The 21,330-nt window shown below is 31.6% G+C and overlaps 1 protein-coding gene across 6 annotated transcripts in view; it reads right to left on the bottom strand.

Moving 5' to 3' along the window:
- Positions 1 to 21,330, bottom strand: part of LOC130896916 (rap guanine nucleotide exchange factor 2-like) — a 180,254-nt gene that overhangs the window by 136,145 nt on the left and 22,779 nt on the right. For 2 of the 6 annotated variants that reach the window (XM_057805287.1, XM_057805289.1), the window contains exon 2: positions 1,294 to 1,374. The exons of the other annotated variants lie outside the window; for them this stretch is intronic. The gene's annotated coding sequence lies outside the window, so the exon portion shown is untranslated. The remainder of the gene's footprint in view (positions 1 to 1,293; positions 1,375 to 21,330) is intronic. 6 annotated transcript variants of the gene reach the window in all.

The raw sequence follows: 21,330 nt of genomic DNA on the forward strand, positions 1-21,330 counted from the left end.
TTTTACGGTGGATTTAAAAAAAAATTAGTAGAAATAGCTGGAATGAAAAATTCTCATAATTTTACTGTTTTAAATCGTAAAAAAAACGGTTTTGCAAAATAATCCTTTACAAAAAATTATGGTAATTATACACTTTCGCGGTCACCTGGTTTTTTGGTTAGGTTAGGTTAGGTTAGGTTAGGTTAGGTTGGCTCTAGAAAATCGAAAAATGGATGGATTTTAATGATCTTGGTCTCAAAATGTTCCATTTTACGGCGGATTTATAAAAAAAAATACGAAAATTAAAAAAAATAAATATTTTTTACAGTTTCATGACTTTAAATGCAAAAAAAATGACTTTCTACATATAATCCTTCGTAACTGTTTCTGACGTCGTGAAATCAAGTTCGTATATTTTTTTTCGCAATTTACATAAAAAAATGAATATTTTGAAAAAAAAAAAAGTTTTTCTACTATTTAAGGTTTAAAACTATTAAAAACCGCAAATTCAGCCACTACCCCCGTGTTTTTCATAAATTCATCGTAAAATGGAACATTTTGAGACCAAAATTATAAAATTTATCTATTTTTCGATTTTTAATGGTCCAAAAAAACTATTAACATCGAAGAATATAGTACGAAACTATTCACGAAAATTGATTGTTTTTCATCGATTTCATTTTAAGCTATAAAAACTGAAAAAATCATTCTTTTTGGATTTTTTTAAAAATTGTTTATTAATTTATGTGGAATACAAAAAAAATATAAGAACTTTATCTGATAATGAGATAATTTTTTGTAAAGAATTATTTTGCAAAACAGTTTTTTTCTACGATTTAAAACAGTAAAACTATGAGAAATTTTCATTCCAGCTATTTCTACTAATTTTTTTTATAAATCCGCCGTAAAATGGAACATTTTGAGACCAAGATCATTAAAATCCATCCATTTTTCGATTTTCTAGAGCCAAAAAACCAGGTGACCATGAAAGTGTACTAACCAAATACTATTCTATTCTTTTTGCTGATTTGTGTGTCGTACCTCGTATTATTTAAACTATTTTTCATATAAAGTGAGTCTGTTTACACATCCAGAAAACCTCGTAGTCAAATTACTATAATCCATGAATCATATTACACATAAATCGTGCCTACAATCTAACTTGTTTTGACTTTTTCTTCTTTTGCAATATTTTATTTTATATTTTGGATCGTATTTCACGTGTTGCAAATTTTTTGCATCCATTTAGTTTAATGATTCACTGTCGTACAAAGGAACCCATATTTGTATAACCTTGAAAAGAGTATAACTCACCTGAAACATGGACAAATTAGAATAGTAGTTTTCTTAAATCACGCAGAATGAAGCCCACTAAGATACATTTCCTTCAAGGTCCTATAAAAATATGAGATTCATTCTCTTAAAGTTTTATAAAATTTCAATATTTGATCATTGAAAACCATTAAAGAGTTTCCAATAGTTACAATTGTTCAAAGAGAAACTGAAAAACATCGAAATGAAAAATTTTAAATTGAACGTGAAATATGACGAAATTTGACAAGAAAAGAAAATTTGAATTACTTTTAAATGATATAGAAATGCATTGTACAATATATATTTACAAAATTATGAAAATAAAAAATCCAATTCCAAATCTACAACACAAGAAAACTGATCAAGAAGAATTTTAATGGAAGTTTAATGATTCTGGTTGCTAATTTTGAAAGAAAAATATTGCTTGGTAACTTTTATTTAAACAAAAAGGAGAATACTAAAAATTTTTAAACAATTTACTAAAAACCAAAGGAATAAACTTAATTTATACTAAAACATTTGACAAAAAAATTGTTTTTAATGTTGAAAGAAGGTTTTTATATCACTTTTAAGTTTAATACAATCGTATGACACAATGTCTAAAATGTATAAAACGTTGAAAATCATTAACTTCCAGAGAAAATCTTAATAAAAAGTCAAAACATTGTGAAATGAACGAAGCACTAAATATCAAGAAATATATTGAAAACTAAAATACATCTCAAATTTATATAAAAAGATTTCACAAAGAAAAATATATTTTGTTACTAATGTTAGAAGGAAAGATTTATTTTATCACTCTGAAGTTTAATAAACAAAGTCATATCTACATAAAAAGATAAAATATATCGAGATATATGAAACACTAAACAAACACCCGCAAAAGATTTAACATAAAAAATTTGTCAAAGAAAAATACATTTTGATCTAATGTCGTGAAACAGAGAAGCTTCTGGGCCTTTTTTAGATTGGATAAAAAACAAATGTACAAAATGTTGGGAAACAATAATTAGATAATCCAAAACAAACAATTTTTATTTAGTTTAACATAAAACGAACGAATTTTTATAACAAAAAACTCAAATACGTAAAACTTATTGAGTAAAATTTAGAAAAAATAGATTTACATTGGGATTTATGCGTTGATTAGATTCGATTAAGCGGTATAACTTTCCCTAATTTAGAAGCTCGAATTGAAGACTCCACAAATTCCTGGAACCAAACACGCTGAGACATCAAGATATTCAAAAAGTATTTATGTTTATATTGAACTGCTAGTTCGCGCACTTCCAGTCGACCATCATCCAGAACCGGTTTCTTCAACATTTCTGGAGTCGTCAACTCATTCGGTCGACCACTGCGATGCTGGTCTTTGCAGGTCATAGAGACTCATTTAAACTCTGCTACCTAATATCTTCTCGTAGATAACGAAGGAGCAGTCTCACCCAGAGTAGAATATTGTTCAGTTTTTATATTGGCTGGGCTAATGCCTTTCAAATAAAAGTATTGTATCACAAACGTTGACCAATTTTTTCCATTTTTACAATGTGGCGTCTTCAAACTTGAAACGTATGCTGTATAGTTTGTGCCCTTTCTAATACAGTGGTATTTTCAATCTCTAGGTCAGGCCAGGTACTTCTGGTACCATCGTCGTTGAATAGCTGAACAGTTTTTATAGTAGAACAGTTCACAAAACCTTCCTTAATCAAGTTTTATATCCTTGCTTTGACGTAATCATTATAGAATATAGTTTAAATATTCAAAAGATAACCAAGTTCATTAATTTTCGTTTTAAAATATGTTAATAATTTTAAATCTAATTAAAGTTTTATAACTTTAACCTATGGTCTTCTTGAACCACAGTAATATAAAATTTAGAAGATTGTCTTTGTTGTGTTTCAGTACTAAAATATTTCAAAGAATTCTAATAGTTCTGGTTTATTGAATATCATATTTAATATCCAAAATGGGTAATAATTTATTTTGAATTTTGCATTCTGTGACCATCTCTAGCACGTTCTAACGACACACTTTTAAATAACAGAACCGTACGGACTACTCAAGTTATTTAAACCAGAAATTCTCGTTTTTCTATTAGAAGAATTAATTATTTTTTATAGGTAGGATATATTTGATGTAAGTAAACCAAATTCTACTTCAGAACATGATATTATCCAGCAAATGAGGACAAGTATTTGTTACGATTCACGATCTGTTATTAGAAAATAAGATTATACAAATTTTGAACTGAAATCACAGTAAATAATAACGTTTCATATTATAAAATATGATTTTTATCAAGTTCATCATATTTCAACCCCTAAATGAAAAATTACATATCTTTATATTTATAAATCTGTGTTTAGGTAAGTAATGAAATTTTTTGTGTCTATTCCAGAGGATGTTAAAATAGTTTAGATTCACAATTCGGTCCAATCGATAATGTTTATTTATTTAATTAATAATAAATTGTTGTTGATCTTAGAATTGGATCCGGCAGACTGCACTACGACCGCATTTCCGAATATTCAAAATATTTTCTTAAATTCTCAGTTTGTCCCGACAGTTGATGCTGCGATTGAATTCAGAAAATTATTTTGTTATTTCCTGTTATTATTTTGTTGCAATAAATAGTGTATTAATCAAATTATTACAAAAAGATGTGAGTATTGTTTTAAGAGTTTTGAAGTATGCTTAAAAAACTGTTTTTTCTACATATTTAATGTGCAATTCGAGTTTTAGAAAACCGTATGTACAAATTTCTCCTTCACCCCCCGTTTTGTGAGTACCTAAATGGTGTTTATATAAATAAAAACATTACGATATTCAATATTTTGTGATACACTAAATATTGTTAGATATTAGGCTAGTGCGGTACTGATTATGTATTCCATTGATAAATTGTCGATATATTCTCAGTTCTCCTTCCCAAAAAAGTCATTTTATAAAAAATTGCCGTTAACTACTTAAGTACGTATGCCGTTTATTCTTTCTATTTATCATATTTAAATAAATGAATGCAGTTAAGTACATATCGGTTTAAATAATATTTATATTTATCAAAAACTAAATTCATTCTATAAAATAGACCAACTAAAATTCTGTTTTCCGCGAATTTTCTACTTTTTCTTGTAAATTGTTTGTTCTAGAATCAGAATTAGCTGTCGGATTGGGTCTATCTTAATGTGGTACAACCATTACCCAACTATAATAAATTAAAATCCAGTGTCTTCATTCTTAATATAAAGTATTGTACGAGTGCCATTTTATCGAGCTAAATCAAAGAAAATAAACTCCTAAACAATACCAACCCGCCCTTTAGACCAATGGTTACATCAGAAACACAATCAACGCTCAACTGTATTAAATTACTGCACGTGCAGTATCTTGTTTGGCCGATGTTACCAGAGTAGCCGTTCTGATTTCACCAACTTCATTGTCAGATGTTGTAGTTCCAGAAAACGGTTTCACAAAGCCAATATCTCGAATTGTAGCTTGAGCTTATGAAATTGACAGTTTCCACAGTAATGTCTAAGATACAGATACAACAACAAAATGCATTAGACATACAATTTCTCAATCAATTATGAAACTAAGGAACCACGCCACAAGCCATGGAGCGACAAAACAAAAACCATCCGTGCATTCAAATGGTTTATCTCTTTTCAATAGATAACCGGATGGCCTCTCTGTCGTCCAGTTATTGTCTAGTGAAGCCGTAGATGTTTATGAAAATAAAAAAGATGGCAAGGAATCTCCGTGGAACACTACGATTTTGAAAAATAAAAAACTAAATTTCAAACAAGCTAAACTCCCTTGTTTAGATGAATGATAGTAATTCATAGATATATCGATGTATTTTCAACTAACAATATCGATTAAAAATCGATAATTATATAATAGCCGTTTAAAAAATATGGATACATCGTAGCAGGTACTGTAAATAATGCTGGGATTCGAAAACTCTCTTAGTATCAATAATCCATATCGTTACTTGTGTAAACCGTTTAGGGTTGAACTTCTTCTTCTTCTCTCTGTAGTAGAACATTTATTTTATACCTTCTTAATCCTAAGCTTCCTTCCAAAGACTCCTCCATTCTTTTCTATCTATTATTTTTCGGCCATCAGCTTTCTCATTCCATGATTTACTTCGTGTTCCTTTTTCCCATTTTTGTAATATGTTCAAACCATCTACCTTAGATATCTCATCTCTAAGCTCTGTATCTTATTTCTTTGCTTTTGCGTTGTGGGTGTGGGAGTTACCACTTTTTTAGAAATTTGTGTTTTTATTTATTTCGGCATCTAATTCTTTGACAAATAAGTATTTTTGATACTTTCAAAGAATCTTCCTACTGGCTCTGTTTCCTTCTTACATATCTTCATGTTAATTGTTGATGTTCTCAAAGCTTGTATTATATGTTCTAAATTTTTGTTCATAGTCTTAATCAGGAACTCTTATTTTATATTCTTATAAAAAACAACGGCGAAGAGCAACGCATTTAGTATACATACATTTTTTCACAGTTTGGGAGAATTTCTACAGTGTAAATATCCGTTAATAAATCTGATTTACTCAACTAGAACCAATTGAATAGTGTGTGCATGTGTTTAGATTCAATTTTGACCTCATTCTGGTTCAAATCATATATTGATCAAATTTTCTCAGTCAGAGACTAACCACCACAAATATTTTAATATCGACTTTAGGAAAAATGTTATTAGAATAGAATGAAAACCTGTTTTCGTTTATAATTGATACCAGGATTTTTTCTTCATATTCGAGAAGCTTTTTCTATGACACGCTTATGTCAGTTTCTACTATATTTAGGTTTGTTTGTGAGCATGTTTGCTTCTAACTCTCCTTTATGGCTTATTCGTTAGTAAGCCGAGCGGGCTAAGACGTCAGCCTCCGAATTCGCCTAGTCGTGGGTTCAAATCCCGTTCACACTGAAAAAAATTAACGAATAGCTCTTTTTTGTAATTTGAAGATAGATTCGAAGAGGTGCAAAATACAAGACCTCCAGAAAGGCAAACGATTCGAACAGAGAGTAGTAAGTTGTTGAAGTCGTACGAGAATCGAGGTGTACGAGAATTCGAGGATCGTATTAAGTTACTGTTGAGTTTTAAAGCTGATAACGCTCCTTTATAGGATAAAACTTTCAGTGTTTAAACAGAGACCAGGACTTAATAGTAATGAGATCTTTGCCTATTGTAGAATGTAAAGCTTGTATATCTGAACCACTCCAGGTTACACTGCGAAGAAAGTGTAAAAAAAAAGAACTAGACCCAAAACTGAACCCTGCTGGCTGGTAAATTACTTGAAACTTTAGCATTAGCTCTTATCATTATATTGCATTGAAAATATGTTCGAAAATTATCAAAATACGTCAGATTCAATATAAAATTGGGCTACAAATAAATATGATAAAATGTAGTTACCAACTATTAGGTATTAATTAAGATAAATCCTAGGATTTTCGCTAATATACCTTCATATGAAATAGATGTTGTATAATTAAACGAAAATTACCAAAATACATCAGATTTAATATCAAATAAGGCGTAAATAAATTTGGCAACAACCTACTATTGGATAACTTTACATTTTCGCTGTTTCTATCCAAATACAATCGATTTTTTATAATTAAACATTCAAAATAATTCCGTCGTTGTATCCTTAGGGCATTTGGCAGTCGTTTCATCTTTAGGTAGGTGAATGTCATGTTAACGGATCTCGGTTCGTAAATCAGCATCAATGGCGATGGTAGGTATGTCGGTCATGAAGATGAAATTCAGTAACGTACTTTGTATTCGTTTAAATACGACCATTTCGTAATTTTTATCACAATACCATAATTTTGACATAATAATCCATAATTCCAAACTAATTCAAATTTTAATATTTTCATGTCACTTTATTAGATTTATCTATAATACCTGGAGCCATTGAGGATATTTATACTGAGCACATTATTTAGGCTACATCAACACTAACAATTACGTTGTTTACCCTCAGTCTCTGAAGACGTTAACTTAGTTATCGAGACCTGCGTCAGAATATTATTATTGTATGATCTAAATATTTCCTGGAATTTTCATGAATGTAGGTACCTGAACTAATACAAATTTTTCGTCTTTTATTGATAAGCTGTACCGACCAATAGAAGACGGTTTTTAAATGCCAAAAAGTCTAGCGTATTAAAGATTAAATAGGCGTTTCTTAAGATATTTTCAATAAGTAGGTACCTGCTTGTCAAATAGGGACGCTCTTTGACGTTGTCTTCAGTTCGGATCTTAAATCGGAACAAGGGTTGTTAAACCACTCTGATCAGACGTAATAACGTCGAAACTACTCAGTGGTTATAAACCCTTCCTTGTAACTGCGAGCCATTGGTGATGTTAATATCGACAAAAAGATCGATTGACATCACGCTCTTCAGAGGAGATGTAATTGAATATTCGTCGAGGTATTAGTCAGGAAAGCAGTTGATTTCTCCTTTAAAGAACGGCAGAATATATTTTCGAAATTATTTCATAGGTTAATAGTTGCAATCGTTTATTTTGATACATTTCACACACCTCATTTACCATCGGAATTAATATTATCGGTGACTACGCTAGATTTCCACCTGACCAGTGGTTCGCAGTTGAAAGATGGCGCCAATTAGCGTTCGCTGGGGAATGTTTTACCACATGAACCAAATAGCGACGCTTTTGACGTTGTCTCAGTTCGGGTCTCAAGCCCGAACGAGTCTTGTTAAACTGCTCTGATGAGATGTAATCAAGTTGAAACTAGTCAATAGTTACAACCTCTCCATGCCCATTGCGGATATTAACATTGATAAAAACATAGATTGACATCACGCTCTTCAGAGGAGATGTTGAGGCAGTAGCCAGGAAAGTAGTTGTTTTCTCCTTTGAAGAACGGCAGAATATATATTGAAATTATTTCATATTGTATCACTCTCACTGTATGAAAAAGCGTGTAGAATGAACAGGTAAATGTCTTTGTTCATACAAATTGAAACTTAGAGGGTTCGAGGCAACCAACCGGCACAATATTGTCGCTTAGTTCAGTCATGATGAATAACTACGTTGGATATGGATTTAAATAAAGAAACCCTTTGGGTATTTTTCAGGAAATTACGTTTTAAATAAATATAATTCTGAATTACTTATTTTATTATAAAATGTATTAATATATACTTGTTATAAAACCACATAAAGACATTTTCCATGAAACCTCCGCAGTTATATATTTACATATTATGTATAGTGGCTATAACCGACATCACTCCAATTTACGTTATATGCAGACGGTAGATATGTATTATGTTTCGTTTTACCCTCACGAATGACTGCGCAAACATCTTACAATGACTAAACAAAAGAATTTCATTATCTTCTTTCCACAGAGTCTAAACGGAAACAACTCTTCGGCTCTTCCTGTCGACGCAGGTGGAATAAATGTGCGTATCGTCTCCCCTTTGCTATTGGAGACTTATAAGAATCCATATTTCTTAATTTTTATTGTTTCTTTTTCTCAAATGGATTATATATATTAATATATATGATAATATGAAAAAATTAGAGAACAAGATTTATCCAGCTTTCCACTAAAACATGGAACCAAAACTCGAATCTTAGTTAAGCTGGTGGATAATGAAATCGAAAGTTGATGAAAACAGAGAAAAACAATAGTTAAAGATAGTTTTCTAGGGAGATCTTTTACGATTCGTACAAAGGGATATGTGTTTTTGATGTATTCTTGTTGTAGTGATCTGACATAAATATATTTATCACTATCTTTACAGAGTTCTTGCAAACTGATCTCTCCGTAAGCCTTTTCCCAGAAAACTTAATGATTGCAACTGTATTCTGTTTGAGCTGACGCTCAGCAATTCAGTCATTGTATTCGGGTTCTATATGTATAGAGTTCCTTCTCAGGATGCCATCAAGAACACTCGATTTCCTCTTCATTTCCCGGTAATCAGCCCACAGATTTTTTTCTAGTTAGATTAGACTGCCTCCTAGTGCCTTGGATTGCTTTCCGAAGAGGGTTTTGGTATGTCTTATGGCGATAATCTCCAGCCACCTATTCAAAAAACTGTCTCCAGCTTTTCTGTACATTAGAATTTTCATGAAACTTACGGGTAAGGTAATTACGGAGACCAGTATTAATACTTTTTGGTCACCAGAGTGTCCAAGGCTTCACACAAGCTCAACATAGTCAATCACCGACACCGTCCGAATGAATACAGTTTTGTGGTAGCTACCACCCAGGTATAGACGTGTTCATTCCTGTGCTTTGATTGTGTGTCCTGACTGGTCTAAATTGTAAAAATTATTGCTTGCAGTAGCTATAAAAGCGTTCCTTCTCCTAGATGTGTCTTGGAGCAATCTGTGTACCAAACGAGACCTTTTACGTTTAGGAAATTAGAAGTGTCAATTGCCTAGTCCTGCTTTCGAGGAAAGATGGCTTGAAATTTGGTTCGGTTGAAGCATGTATCCATGGAAAATAAGTTTTCTATTCATAAGATGACCAAAATTTCAAAATGGAAGAAGTTGTTGATAACCAATTCAGGTGTGAGCTTGAGTGTAGCTTGAGTAACAGTTTTGTATTCTTTATGATACTAATCAAGTCAAGATATTGGAGAAGTTTTCTATTCTATCTTTTCTATCAAAATCGTCCTTTTTGGTTATGATATCATAAGTGCCTCGAAAAGAAACTATTATTTCATGAGTAGTAATGAGGTAATGAAAATTAGGAGACTGTAGCACGTAGTGATTAATTCAAAACTTGTAATCGCTCTTATTATATAATGAATGACTTTAATAATACATCATTTATTTAGTGTTGAGTTGACCGTTGACAGTTTACTGTTAACAGAAGACGATCGAATGTTGTCTATTTACTGTAGACTATTGAGTGTTGGCTATTGTCTGTTGACTCATGTCTATTGACTTATGTTTGTTTATTACCAATTGCCAACTGTGGACTGTTGAATGATGACCATAGACTACTGACTGACGTATTGAGCGTCCAAGTATTGTAAGTGATTTGTGAAATAATAGACGATGAAGTCGAGCTATCAACTATATACATTCAACAATGTTAAGATAATTTCTGAATTTGACGCCATTCAATATAATCTTTTTATATTTTGTTTTCTTCATTAATTGTGAGGGAAATTCGATGAAATTGCTTTTGTTTCAACAAGTTCTTGTTCCGACATACCCTCTTGCCAATTACAAAATAGCATTGACTTGGTAAGTATAATTTGAAATATCTATAAGTGTAAAATTTAAGGATTGTCTCTTTTCTCTAGTTAGAATTTACAGTCAGAGATTACCTTAAAGTGATGTGAATCGGTATTTTGCGTGTCGAGATCTGTTCCTTTCTAATTTTCGTGAAAGCCTCTGTCTATTCCTGCAAAGAGTTGTAATTTGTTTTGAGTGTAGTCATTGTGAATAGTATATTGTTTCTTTATCAAGTTTGAATGCTAGATGTAATTACAAAAACTCTTCCTTATAATTGTGTGCGTCGTAGAAATTCGAAATAATATTCTGCCAAACAAATTGTCGTTTAAAAGGAAAATGAAAAGTTTTTGACAGGTTAAAGTCGTGAAATTATAAACAATGTATTGATTTAAAATCCCTAAGGTATGTTCAGTTTCTATATTTAGTTCTAAACCTTTTATTAACCCTAAGACTTCTTAATATTTCAGTATATAAAATTTAAATGTTTTTGAGGTTCTTGAAGGTGTTGCTACGGCCACTAGTGTGCATATTAGAACTATTTAGGGAATTAAATTTGGAGACAACAAGGTTGATAGAGGTGAGATGGAGATGTTTTTAACAACTAATAAATAAAAACAGGAACTAGAGAAAATTGAAAGTTGCTTTTGATGAATAATCATATATTTTCATACTACAACTACACAGGTTTCATACCAAAATCATAGGGTAGGTTGGATTCAAGCTGTAGAACTGGCGATTATCACAATGATATAAATTTCAATAACAACAAAAAATAGGTAATTGAAAAATTAATACCTAGTTCACAAACCGGAATTGTAGTAATTAATAATACTTAATATATTAAAAGGGATGTTACCACATTCGGCAACAAGAAAAACCATTATGCAGGTATAGTTAAAAAAGTACAAACCAGAATTATACGCCCTCATGAAAGTATATAAATCAAGGTACAAGACTTTAAAATTGATGATCTTTTCACTTGTAAGGTTTTTGATAATTTTTTTAAGTAATTCGCTGATGAAAAGTAGAAAAAATGAAAAAAATTGTGATCACACGAAACGGTTTGAACAAAAATTTATGGAAAGCGGACCAATGATTGACAATATATATATTGAAGATTTGATGAATATTGTGATTTATCGGTTATTGAAAAGGTATCCATTTACAAATGATGGAAGAACTCATAAAATTTTGACTAAATTGCGGTTTCAATAATTTATTTGGTTATATTACCACTGGATTTTGTTATTTAATATAATTATTGTTAACAATTTTTAAATTGATTGAATTACTGCTGTAGTCTGATAATACTTGTCGAAGTGTTGATCTTTTCACCAACCCACTTCCCTATTGCCCTTCAAATTTTTTGTCATTATCTGAACTTGATTTTGATTTCAATGTTTTTCAATCAATTTACATTCTAATGTGTGTTTAAAAAACTGATAATAATTTGATGAAATGTTCAGCACCATCTTACTGTTTGAATAAACGAATTTGTTTCGTACAAACTTTCCTCTTTAAAAAACGCTGAAAAAAAATCAAAATTGATCTTCAATGACAGATAAAAAATATTGGAATCAGTTATTAGTCGAAAAAGGCATGACTAGAAGAAAAATGGGGGGCACATCATTTTTCCCATGTTTTGAGACCTCCTAAAGACGATTATGAAGGTTTTCCGAATGTCTGTAGGTTATATATATATATCTATATATCTGTTTAAGCTACAATTCTTATTTTCGTCTCTCGAGCAATTGCTATGGGTCCGATTTGGTTCAAAATTAGCATACGTGGCTTTTTTGGCGGCGGATCGATGTTATTAGAATTTGGATGAAAACAAATGAATATTTCGAGGGGTCGCAGTGCAAAAAAGTGGTTTTTGACCTTTGCTCACCTCTGCAAGTCAAACGAAAAGCGACTGAAAAAAGAAATTAGTTGCGAAATGATTTCCTGTCTAAGGTCGAAACTTTCCATCTCCACCCCTCTCCATTTTATGGTCATTTTTGTTATATTTTCTTATTTTTTGGCCAGAAAAAGTTTAACTAGAGGGTTCGAGCTTCGCACGCAAGTAGGGATGATGTTGAAGAATTGTCTTTCTCAAGTTCAAAGTTTTCTTCTTCAGTTCTTCTAGCACAAAACGCCCGAAATCATTTTGATCGTTGTAATTGTTGAACTGGACCGCCTCCGATTTAATGAATAATACGAGTATGATCGTTGCTAGGGTGATTTTTTTTACTTGTCATTATGACAATTTTTTCTTTGATGTCAATTGGAATTGAACAAGAGGGTTCGAGACCACCGGGTCTATTGAAATTATGAATTTTCAATCGAGAGAGAGACTTAACTTGTGAAATGAAAAGTTATTGAGGAATAGCAAATTTTCCATATAAAGAAATAAGATTGAGAATTGATATCATTTCCAAGAAATTCATTTTATGGAAAGATTTGTTTGTGTATTAGTTAAATTCTTCATTCGACGAAAAATTCGACTTGGACGTGATGGACCTCTGCTGCTCACGGCTTTTTTTTACGTTCGTTTTAGTTTTGGTTCCAGAACACAGAATAATAGTCCACTTTACCACTATATTAACAAAAAAAATCTTAGAAGTATTTTGACATCATAAAATTGTTGATAAAATTTCAATCTGACTGATCACCTAACTTGTGGCACCGACTCTACAAAAATAATGGGATACTGTTAGCATTTTAACAGCTGAGTTCTCTGTTTGTCTTCTGCAGATTTTAGGACTTTTCCTTATTTGACAGCAGTATTATCAATTGGATAAAATAGTTCTCACAGTGCTTGGTTTTGCTATAATTAAATCAGAATCTGCAGATTCTATTTTATACATAAAATATTCGCTAGCATCTAACACGCAGTTTGAAAAAAAAATGTTTTTCGGTTCAATATTGGTAATTGGAGAGGTTGGACATAATCTCTGATATTTAGTTTTTTTTAGTGCGGTTTTTAATTAAAATAATAAAACACAGAAGTGATTTACTTTGTTTATCAGTGAAACCAGTAGTTTCCAGTGTGAAACTACAGCGGTATTTCTAAAACTTTTATCCACTTTGCTACACACACCCTCATAAATCATTTTCCAATAAAAACTTGACCAATATTTTCTCACCCTACTCGACAGAAAACATCCCTCGGTTCACATTCTCCGATATTTCGTTAAAATAAGAGGAGAAAAGATATGAATTTTTATGGCGTCGCGTCTCGCCGTTTTCGTATCGACCTTGAATGGCCCTAGGGATTTCTCTTCGACAGTTTGCAGCCTCTACATTCTTACCCTTATATCAGCTCTAAATAATATAACTTGGAAAAATACGCAAGAATGTTTTATACGATGTATTAAAATATTTATCACGACCGTTACGATGTACTTTGAAATTTTTATTCACTAAATAAAATATTGATTAATATGACTAGTTTGGCGAAGAAGAAGTTTTGTTCAAACTTGCTAATCTGGACGGTTCAGTGATTGGAAGCGTTTGACTGATATTTTCTGTGCAATCTCCGGCTATGCACGGTTCTTGTAACGTTACTTGCTATCAACCCGAGGAAACCGTTTTCAAATTACAGAAAGAAAATGAAACAAAAGAAAATATGCACGATAAATGGCAAACAAACACGCTCGTTATTAGATGAATAGAATTTTCAACAAACTTCTTCAAATTATCATAATTTGAACGACCTTTCGATAGCTGTACCATTGGGGTATCGAGGAAAGTGGAAAGACTAATAAAAACATGAGGATGGAGCAGTAAAATATTGGAATGGTGCTAAGTCGTCCGGGGTTTAAATCCGGGTCCATACAACATCTACAATTAAAAATTTGGTGTGCCACTTGGAAGCCAATGACAAACCACCGATAAGAATAATGAATAGATAACCTTTCAACATAATACGGTCCTTTCTATCAGTAGTAATTGGAGAAATCGTTTATGATCGAGCTTGGTGGTAGCAGAAAAAGCCGAGCTCAACAACATGGTTAGTGCTATCTGGCAACTTCAGCATGTTATCAAATTCAAGAAAGAAATCATCAAATCGACAATACAAATTGATTAATTCTATGCCAAACGTGTACATCGCAAAGTAAATGGGAGTTTCAACGGTGTAATTAGATTAAAAGTTCATTTTTCTTTTCTGCAATACACTAAAACATATATATTGAAGCCGTCTCTGTTTTATATTCTTTCTCATGCATGTAACGACGTTTACTCAAGAAATTTATTCACATCTACATGGATCTTTTTTCTTGTCAACGAACGCTGTAGTGATAAAAAAATGTAGACACACGCTTGAGATATTCGGTGATTTACGAGGTGTTATATTAATTTCATATTCTTCCACTTTCTCTTTAATTTGTGAGATAACTAAGTTGTCGACAAATGTATATCTTGCAGTATATTCACAACGTAACGTTAATATTCTAAAAAAGATTCGAGTTTGAAGGAATAATTGTATCTTAACGCTTCTTTTTATAATGTGCACATGTCATTGAACTTTACTCTTTGAGTACCTTACGTATTAGAATCGAAATCGATCAGTATTGAAACAAGGGCGAGTAGCTAAGGGAGGGGCAGGTTGGGCAAAGCCCCAACTATGGTTTATTCCACCTAGGCAAATTATAAATATTTTGTCGTGCGCGTTTTTTAGAGTACGACGGGGCTGCGAAAAGTGCTATCAAGCAACGAGTGCGATTGTTTTATAAATCAAGTGTAGTACAATTTCTTCCTGTTTTACATCTATTTTCTATTTTGAATTGTTTGGAAGTTGTTTGAACAATCTTCTAGGAAAATTGTGGTATTTATAATTATGTGGTAACACTGATAAAAAAAAACTAGATGAACAATCCGAAGTTTTAAATTTTTATTTGTTGACATATAAATAATTCCATGTTTTCCTCAAAATTACAAGACAATGGGTTAAAAACGAAGTTAAAAATTTAATTGCACACGTCCATAATTAAGAGACCATAAATAATTTGCTTCCAAATTTACAATAACTGATCATACACGCACGAAAAAATTCACAATGACAGCTGAAATTTTTAGGTTATGCTCAAATCTCGCCGGCTGCCTCTACCATCTACAAAGTCCCTATATCTGTCAAAATCAATACTTTTGATGAATTTGGTGATTATTCCACTTCGTTTTTCTTTTTGCAAAATAGAAAAATGTTTATTCCAGTTCAAAAACCATCTCCACTGATATCGCACGTGTACAGAATAGAAGTAATCTTTTTTGAACGTTTCCAAGAAATGTCGAAGTTGTTGCTGACTATCGACGATATACGAGGGTGGTCTGAAAATTTCTCGACCTCACAAAGAAACAAGACATTTTTTTATCGATATAGTCTTCTTGTAAGTCTAATAATTTTTTCCAGTGACGCTCTAAGCTTTGCAACTTTTTCAAACAATAGGTGTCGTCTTTCGTACCGTATCGTGTCGTGTATACGAATGTTAGCGAGAAAAACCAGACGAGAAACGGTTGTTATATTTAGTAGAACTATTATTTTGTTAAAATTTAAAATTCAGTATTGCTTATATAAAATAAACAATCGTATACAGTCCACTTATTTAAACCAATCAACAGCTAGAAAACAGGAAAAAGTCGCTAGGAACTATGTCTGATGAATACGGTGGTGGTCAACCAATTCGGTGTGCAATTCGTGAACTTTAGTCACCGAAGTGTGACAAGAAGCTTAATCGATTAACAAAATCCGATGATTACCCCAAAAAACGGTTGCCATCACTTTCTTTGCCGATGAAACCATCTCAGTCTTTTTGGAGCAGATTTATCCTTGCAATTCACTGTCATAAATGTTTTCTTTCGTCCCAGAAGAGTAGTTAGTAGTCTAATTATTTTGTTGTTACATATAATTCTTGATTTTCTTCAAATCTAATACTTTGAGCAGGATGTGATAATAACGTCAACAAATAGAAAACATAACGCAGATTAAAAAAAAATATGATAATTTCTAGACACCTAAAGAAAATTACACGTTACAGGAATATCCGCAGGACGTTATACAGATAATTAAAATAATACAAGTCTTGTTGTTATTACAGTCATTACTTCACTCTTTCATCTAAATATCCGTAGTTTTTGTTTTAAGAAAGTTACTTTACATGCACTGTTGAGTTACGTACGCGTATTGCAATGAAAAAAAATCTTTGTAGATCAGGTTGATTGGTACCCGATGACCTTGTATATAATTATATAGATAGTACAGGTAAGATTGTGTTGGATATACGTATAAAGCAATATTACTCAAACTTATTAAAAACTGCTTGGAATAGCAGTATTTTAATTGACATTCCTGTGGTAGCTACCCTTCATTCTTAATTTATAAATTACATCCATTGTACAGAGGGGGTCTCATAAGTACTTTCGGAACTTGTTAAAACTAAGTTTACAATTTTATGGAGAGTACAATTGCTTTACTTTCTTCCAAATCAATATTTCTTTGTTTAATGCCGACTTGTACACTTTTATAATAAATAGCATGGTGTGCAATAAATATGAAATTCGTGGATTGTTAAGGCGTTATTGGGAACGAAAGAACAGCGTTGGTTTAATCGTTTTGGAACGGTAGAAAATCAACCTAGTACCTGACTTCTTTAAACTTTCTCAAGATACTATACTTCAGCATTTAAAATCTGAGATTAAAGCGAAACATCGACTAGAACTAGAAGCATTGTTACTTACGATGCAAAATGGAGCATGGAGAATCATTTCAGATGGACTAGCTATAAATTCCGAGGTGTATAGTGGACAGCTATCTACCAGAGAGGCAGATCCTCCACCGCTTTAGAATTCACTTTAATACTTATACACTTTTTCATAAATCGAGGTTCCATTTGTAATAGAAATTTTACGAGAGATCAACATTTGTAAAATATTGTAAATATTGACCTTATGAAGAATTAACAAAATAGAGCAATGTAAATAACAGTCGATATATGAGTAAAAGATATGGGATTTCAGGTTTCTTTGCTTTGAATTCCAAAAAAACTGAATTAAATTAAGGTAAAAATCTATATGAAACAAAAGATATCGCAATAAGATCCCAAATAATCCACCCTTCTAGCCAAACAATATTCAAATACTGAGATTAGTCCGGTCAAAGTAGATATGTCAAATAACAACAACAGAATGTTTTGTAATGTTACATGTTTCAATTTTCAGTTCCATTAAACTCATGCAGGAAAAATAAATCATTTTTTTATTCTCTCGCATAAATATTTGGTCAACAGAATATATGTCAACGTTTTCTTTACTGTCATTTAATATTTAAAAATATGAATTACGCCATTATACAAATACTGTAGATTCGAAACCTTTAATTTAATCTGTTCTTTAGTTTGGAAAATGGAGTTCGCCGTATCGATGGAAAGAATATTAAATGTTTGAGTTGTGAAACCCATGAACCTTTTGTTTTTTTCTTTTATTTTTAAGTCAATTTCACATTGTTTTGATAGCTATCGAGACGGAGAGCGATACAACAATGTGTTCAAAGAAACCAGACTTTGTTTAATACATTAGGATACAATGTAATATTTTTAGCATCGCGATAAAGGAATGGTAATTCCTAGCGAAAAAAAAACAGTTTTGATTGATAAGTTTATGATCTAAAGAAACCTCAAAAAAACCTTTTACCGATAGAGATTTGGGATAATTTTTCCTAATGGTAAACTCGAGGTCTTCACTAAAATTGTATCTCTACCAAATCTTCTTTCGTTTTTTCCATAAAAATATTCAGAGCAGTTTTCGATAAGTTCATTACAATTTATCACGACTTTCTATTGAAATATTAACTGGTTAAAGTGTTGGAAAGAATTGTGGCAATTGCTCGAAGCGATGACCAAGTAACTTAAATTTGATAAGCATTAATTAAAATAATTATTAAGCTAGAAAGATAGAAGAGACACAATACAGGAATGTTCCAAGTTAATTCACATGATATTTCGGAAGTTCCGTTAATATTATGACATATCCAAATTCGATCTAATAATCGGCTTTAGAAATACTATTAATATCATAACTCAATTGAAGAGTCATTGAACTAAAAGATAGTCGTAAAGTCGATTAAACGATGGCAGAAGCCTTTCAATGTGTTCTTGCAAGTCTTCGGTTTGTGACTAGTAGGGAAGTTGTAGATTAATGATATATATAGGATGGAGACAGGTGGATGAATAATCATTTTATTGACTCTTGCACTAATAGTACAGGAAAATTATTTAAAATTGTTGATTACACACATATTAAATGTTCTAAAGAAGCGATGTTAATATAAAAAATCAATATTGATACCAAGATAAAAACTTATTTGTTATTTAAAATTATCATACTCATATTCACGATATAAACCAAAACATTGAATATCAAAACCAAGACCAAATATTTTGGTTAGGGCTCCCTTCATCCGTTGAGGGCGCTATTATAATTGTGGGTTGTTTCTCTAGCACATGTGTGCAAAATACAACATAACCCAATTGAAAAATTTCTCTATTTCTTGTGGATTAGATGTGGTGAATTATTTGTTTGTTTTGAAGTTGAAGTAATGCTTTTGTTTACGTTCCATGCCAAATGTCAAACGTAATATACATTATCGACGCTAAGCACATTCTGATTCTCCTCAACCCCTAAGCCGCTAATGAAATTGGCGTTTTTAAGCAATTATATACTTTTCATTTTGCTCTATCACCTTTTGACATCTTTCTTTCAGCTTCATGATCCCGCGCTCTTAAAATTTATGGTTCTTATCAACAAAAAACTGAACCAGGTGCGATTCAAGATCAACGTCATTTGTGAACGTTTGGCCATTCAAAGAATTCTGCAAACTTCTAAATAAATGGTAATAAGATGGTGCCATATCAGGGCTGTATTGGGAATGTGGCGTCACTTTCCAGCCAAGCTCCAATAGTTTCCCACGAGTTGCCAAATATGTGTGAGGCTTGCAATGTCATGGTCGAACACTAAACTTCGATTTGACAATTCTGGCCATTTTTCTTTGATTGTTTCATCCAGATTCATTAATTGTTGACATTAAACATCAGAATTGACCGTTTGGTTGCTTGGAAGCAGCTCAAAACACTCAATGGATAACGTTCGTCTAGTCTCACGGAACTAAATGGTCATCATGCTTAATTGGTTAAGTAATTAGTCAGTTATTTACCATTCGTATGGAAAACGATGGATTGGATGAAAGGAGGCAGTCAATTTGTTAGAAAGGTTTCAATCTATACGATTTTTGTTGTTCTTAATAAGACTAAAATCGTTAGTTTATGCTGTACCAAAAGAACTTTTTGTGGAAATAATTCTTTTGAAATTCAGATATATTTCCAAAAGCCAGACAATACTTATAGAAACAACTGGACGAAACTCTTTAGGGCAAATGGTCGACATGTAAAGACATACACAGTTTTCCAGTTACATTAGTTTATATATTAAATAGTCGTTAATCTATGACTGGTTACACAATGGAAGAATGAGATTTTCTTATACAAAATAATATTCATATTTTAGTTTGACTGATAATTGTGAAAGTAAATAGTGAGGTAAAAAAGCAAATTTTTGTGAAAACTCATTATTTAGTATCGAAATTTATTCGAAATAATGAACTTGATGAAATCACAAGTAGCATGGTCTTGGACCTTAACCTTTAGTATATTAAAGAACTCAATCTAAATCCAGCCCAAGCGCAAATCTATTCGTCTATATAAAACTACAACAAAACCTCTACAGTAGCAAGCATTTTTTTCTTTTGGTTTTTTCTCTTGAAGCTATAAAACAAATAATTGTATTGAAAACCCACAATTACTAAGCCCATGTATATCCTAAGACAACATCGAACTAAGAAGTCCGCAGACCTCAAGACAACATCGAACAACAACCTTGTCAGTTGGGACATAAGCTGCAACAAAATTTCTAGGTAACAAAATTTGAGCGACGAAAAAACAAAAGATTTTCTCAATACAGTTTGTGATTTCAGAATTTATTTATTTGAAATTTGAATGGAGAATTACTTCAAAAACAACTCTTTACCGGTGTTATCTTTTCAAAAATGATTAATACGTACATTCGTGAGGTTTTGGAATGAAGAAAATTATTAAGGAAATTGTATGTCGGCGATTATTTTAAACAGGAAATGTTAAAACTTTAAAAACCTGTCAATAAATCAAAGACTATTTCTTTTCTATTGTTTGACATTCCACATACTAATCTATTTCTGAAGCAGAAAGAAATAAAATTTTGTAATTACCGAACTCTTGATATCCTGCCAACAAACATTTAACTTGTTTGTAGCAATAAAATTTAAACATTATCATTATAAAAATCCTAAACTATGAACTCGTTAACCACAATCTAACTTTATGTTTAAAATCAAAGAATTTCATTGAAAAGTTGTTCTGGTTATACGAGAGATATTTGAGGAAAGTTTATTTCTTTATATCCAGAAATCTAAACCATCCAAATAATAATTATTATTATTTTCATATAATGCCATGAGATGGAAACTTTCATTACTTTTTCTTTCAAATAAACAATTTTGAACGAGGCTCGAGCTTGTTTCAATGACGAGGTAAAAGTTGTTGAAACACGCTTTGATTTTCAGTACGATTGAGATACTGCTAATGCTAAATATCATGGCAATAGCTCTAAATTCTTTCTAAAATCCATCACTGGGGATAAAATTGGCCGTCAATACTGCGATTAAGAAAATATTTGATTACCAGAAAAGAGTGATTATTACCAGTTATACTT

The sequence above is a fragment of the Diorhabda carinulata genome, chromosome 8 (assembly GCF_026250575.1).
Source record: "Diorhabda carinulata isolate Delta chromosome 8, icDioCari1.1, whole genome shotgun sequence".
Classification (NCBI taxonomy): domain Eukaryota; kingdom Metazoa; phylum Arthropoda; class Insecta; order Coleoptera; family Chrysomelidae; genus Diorhabda; species Diorhabda carinulata.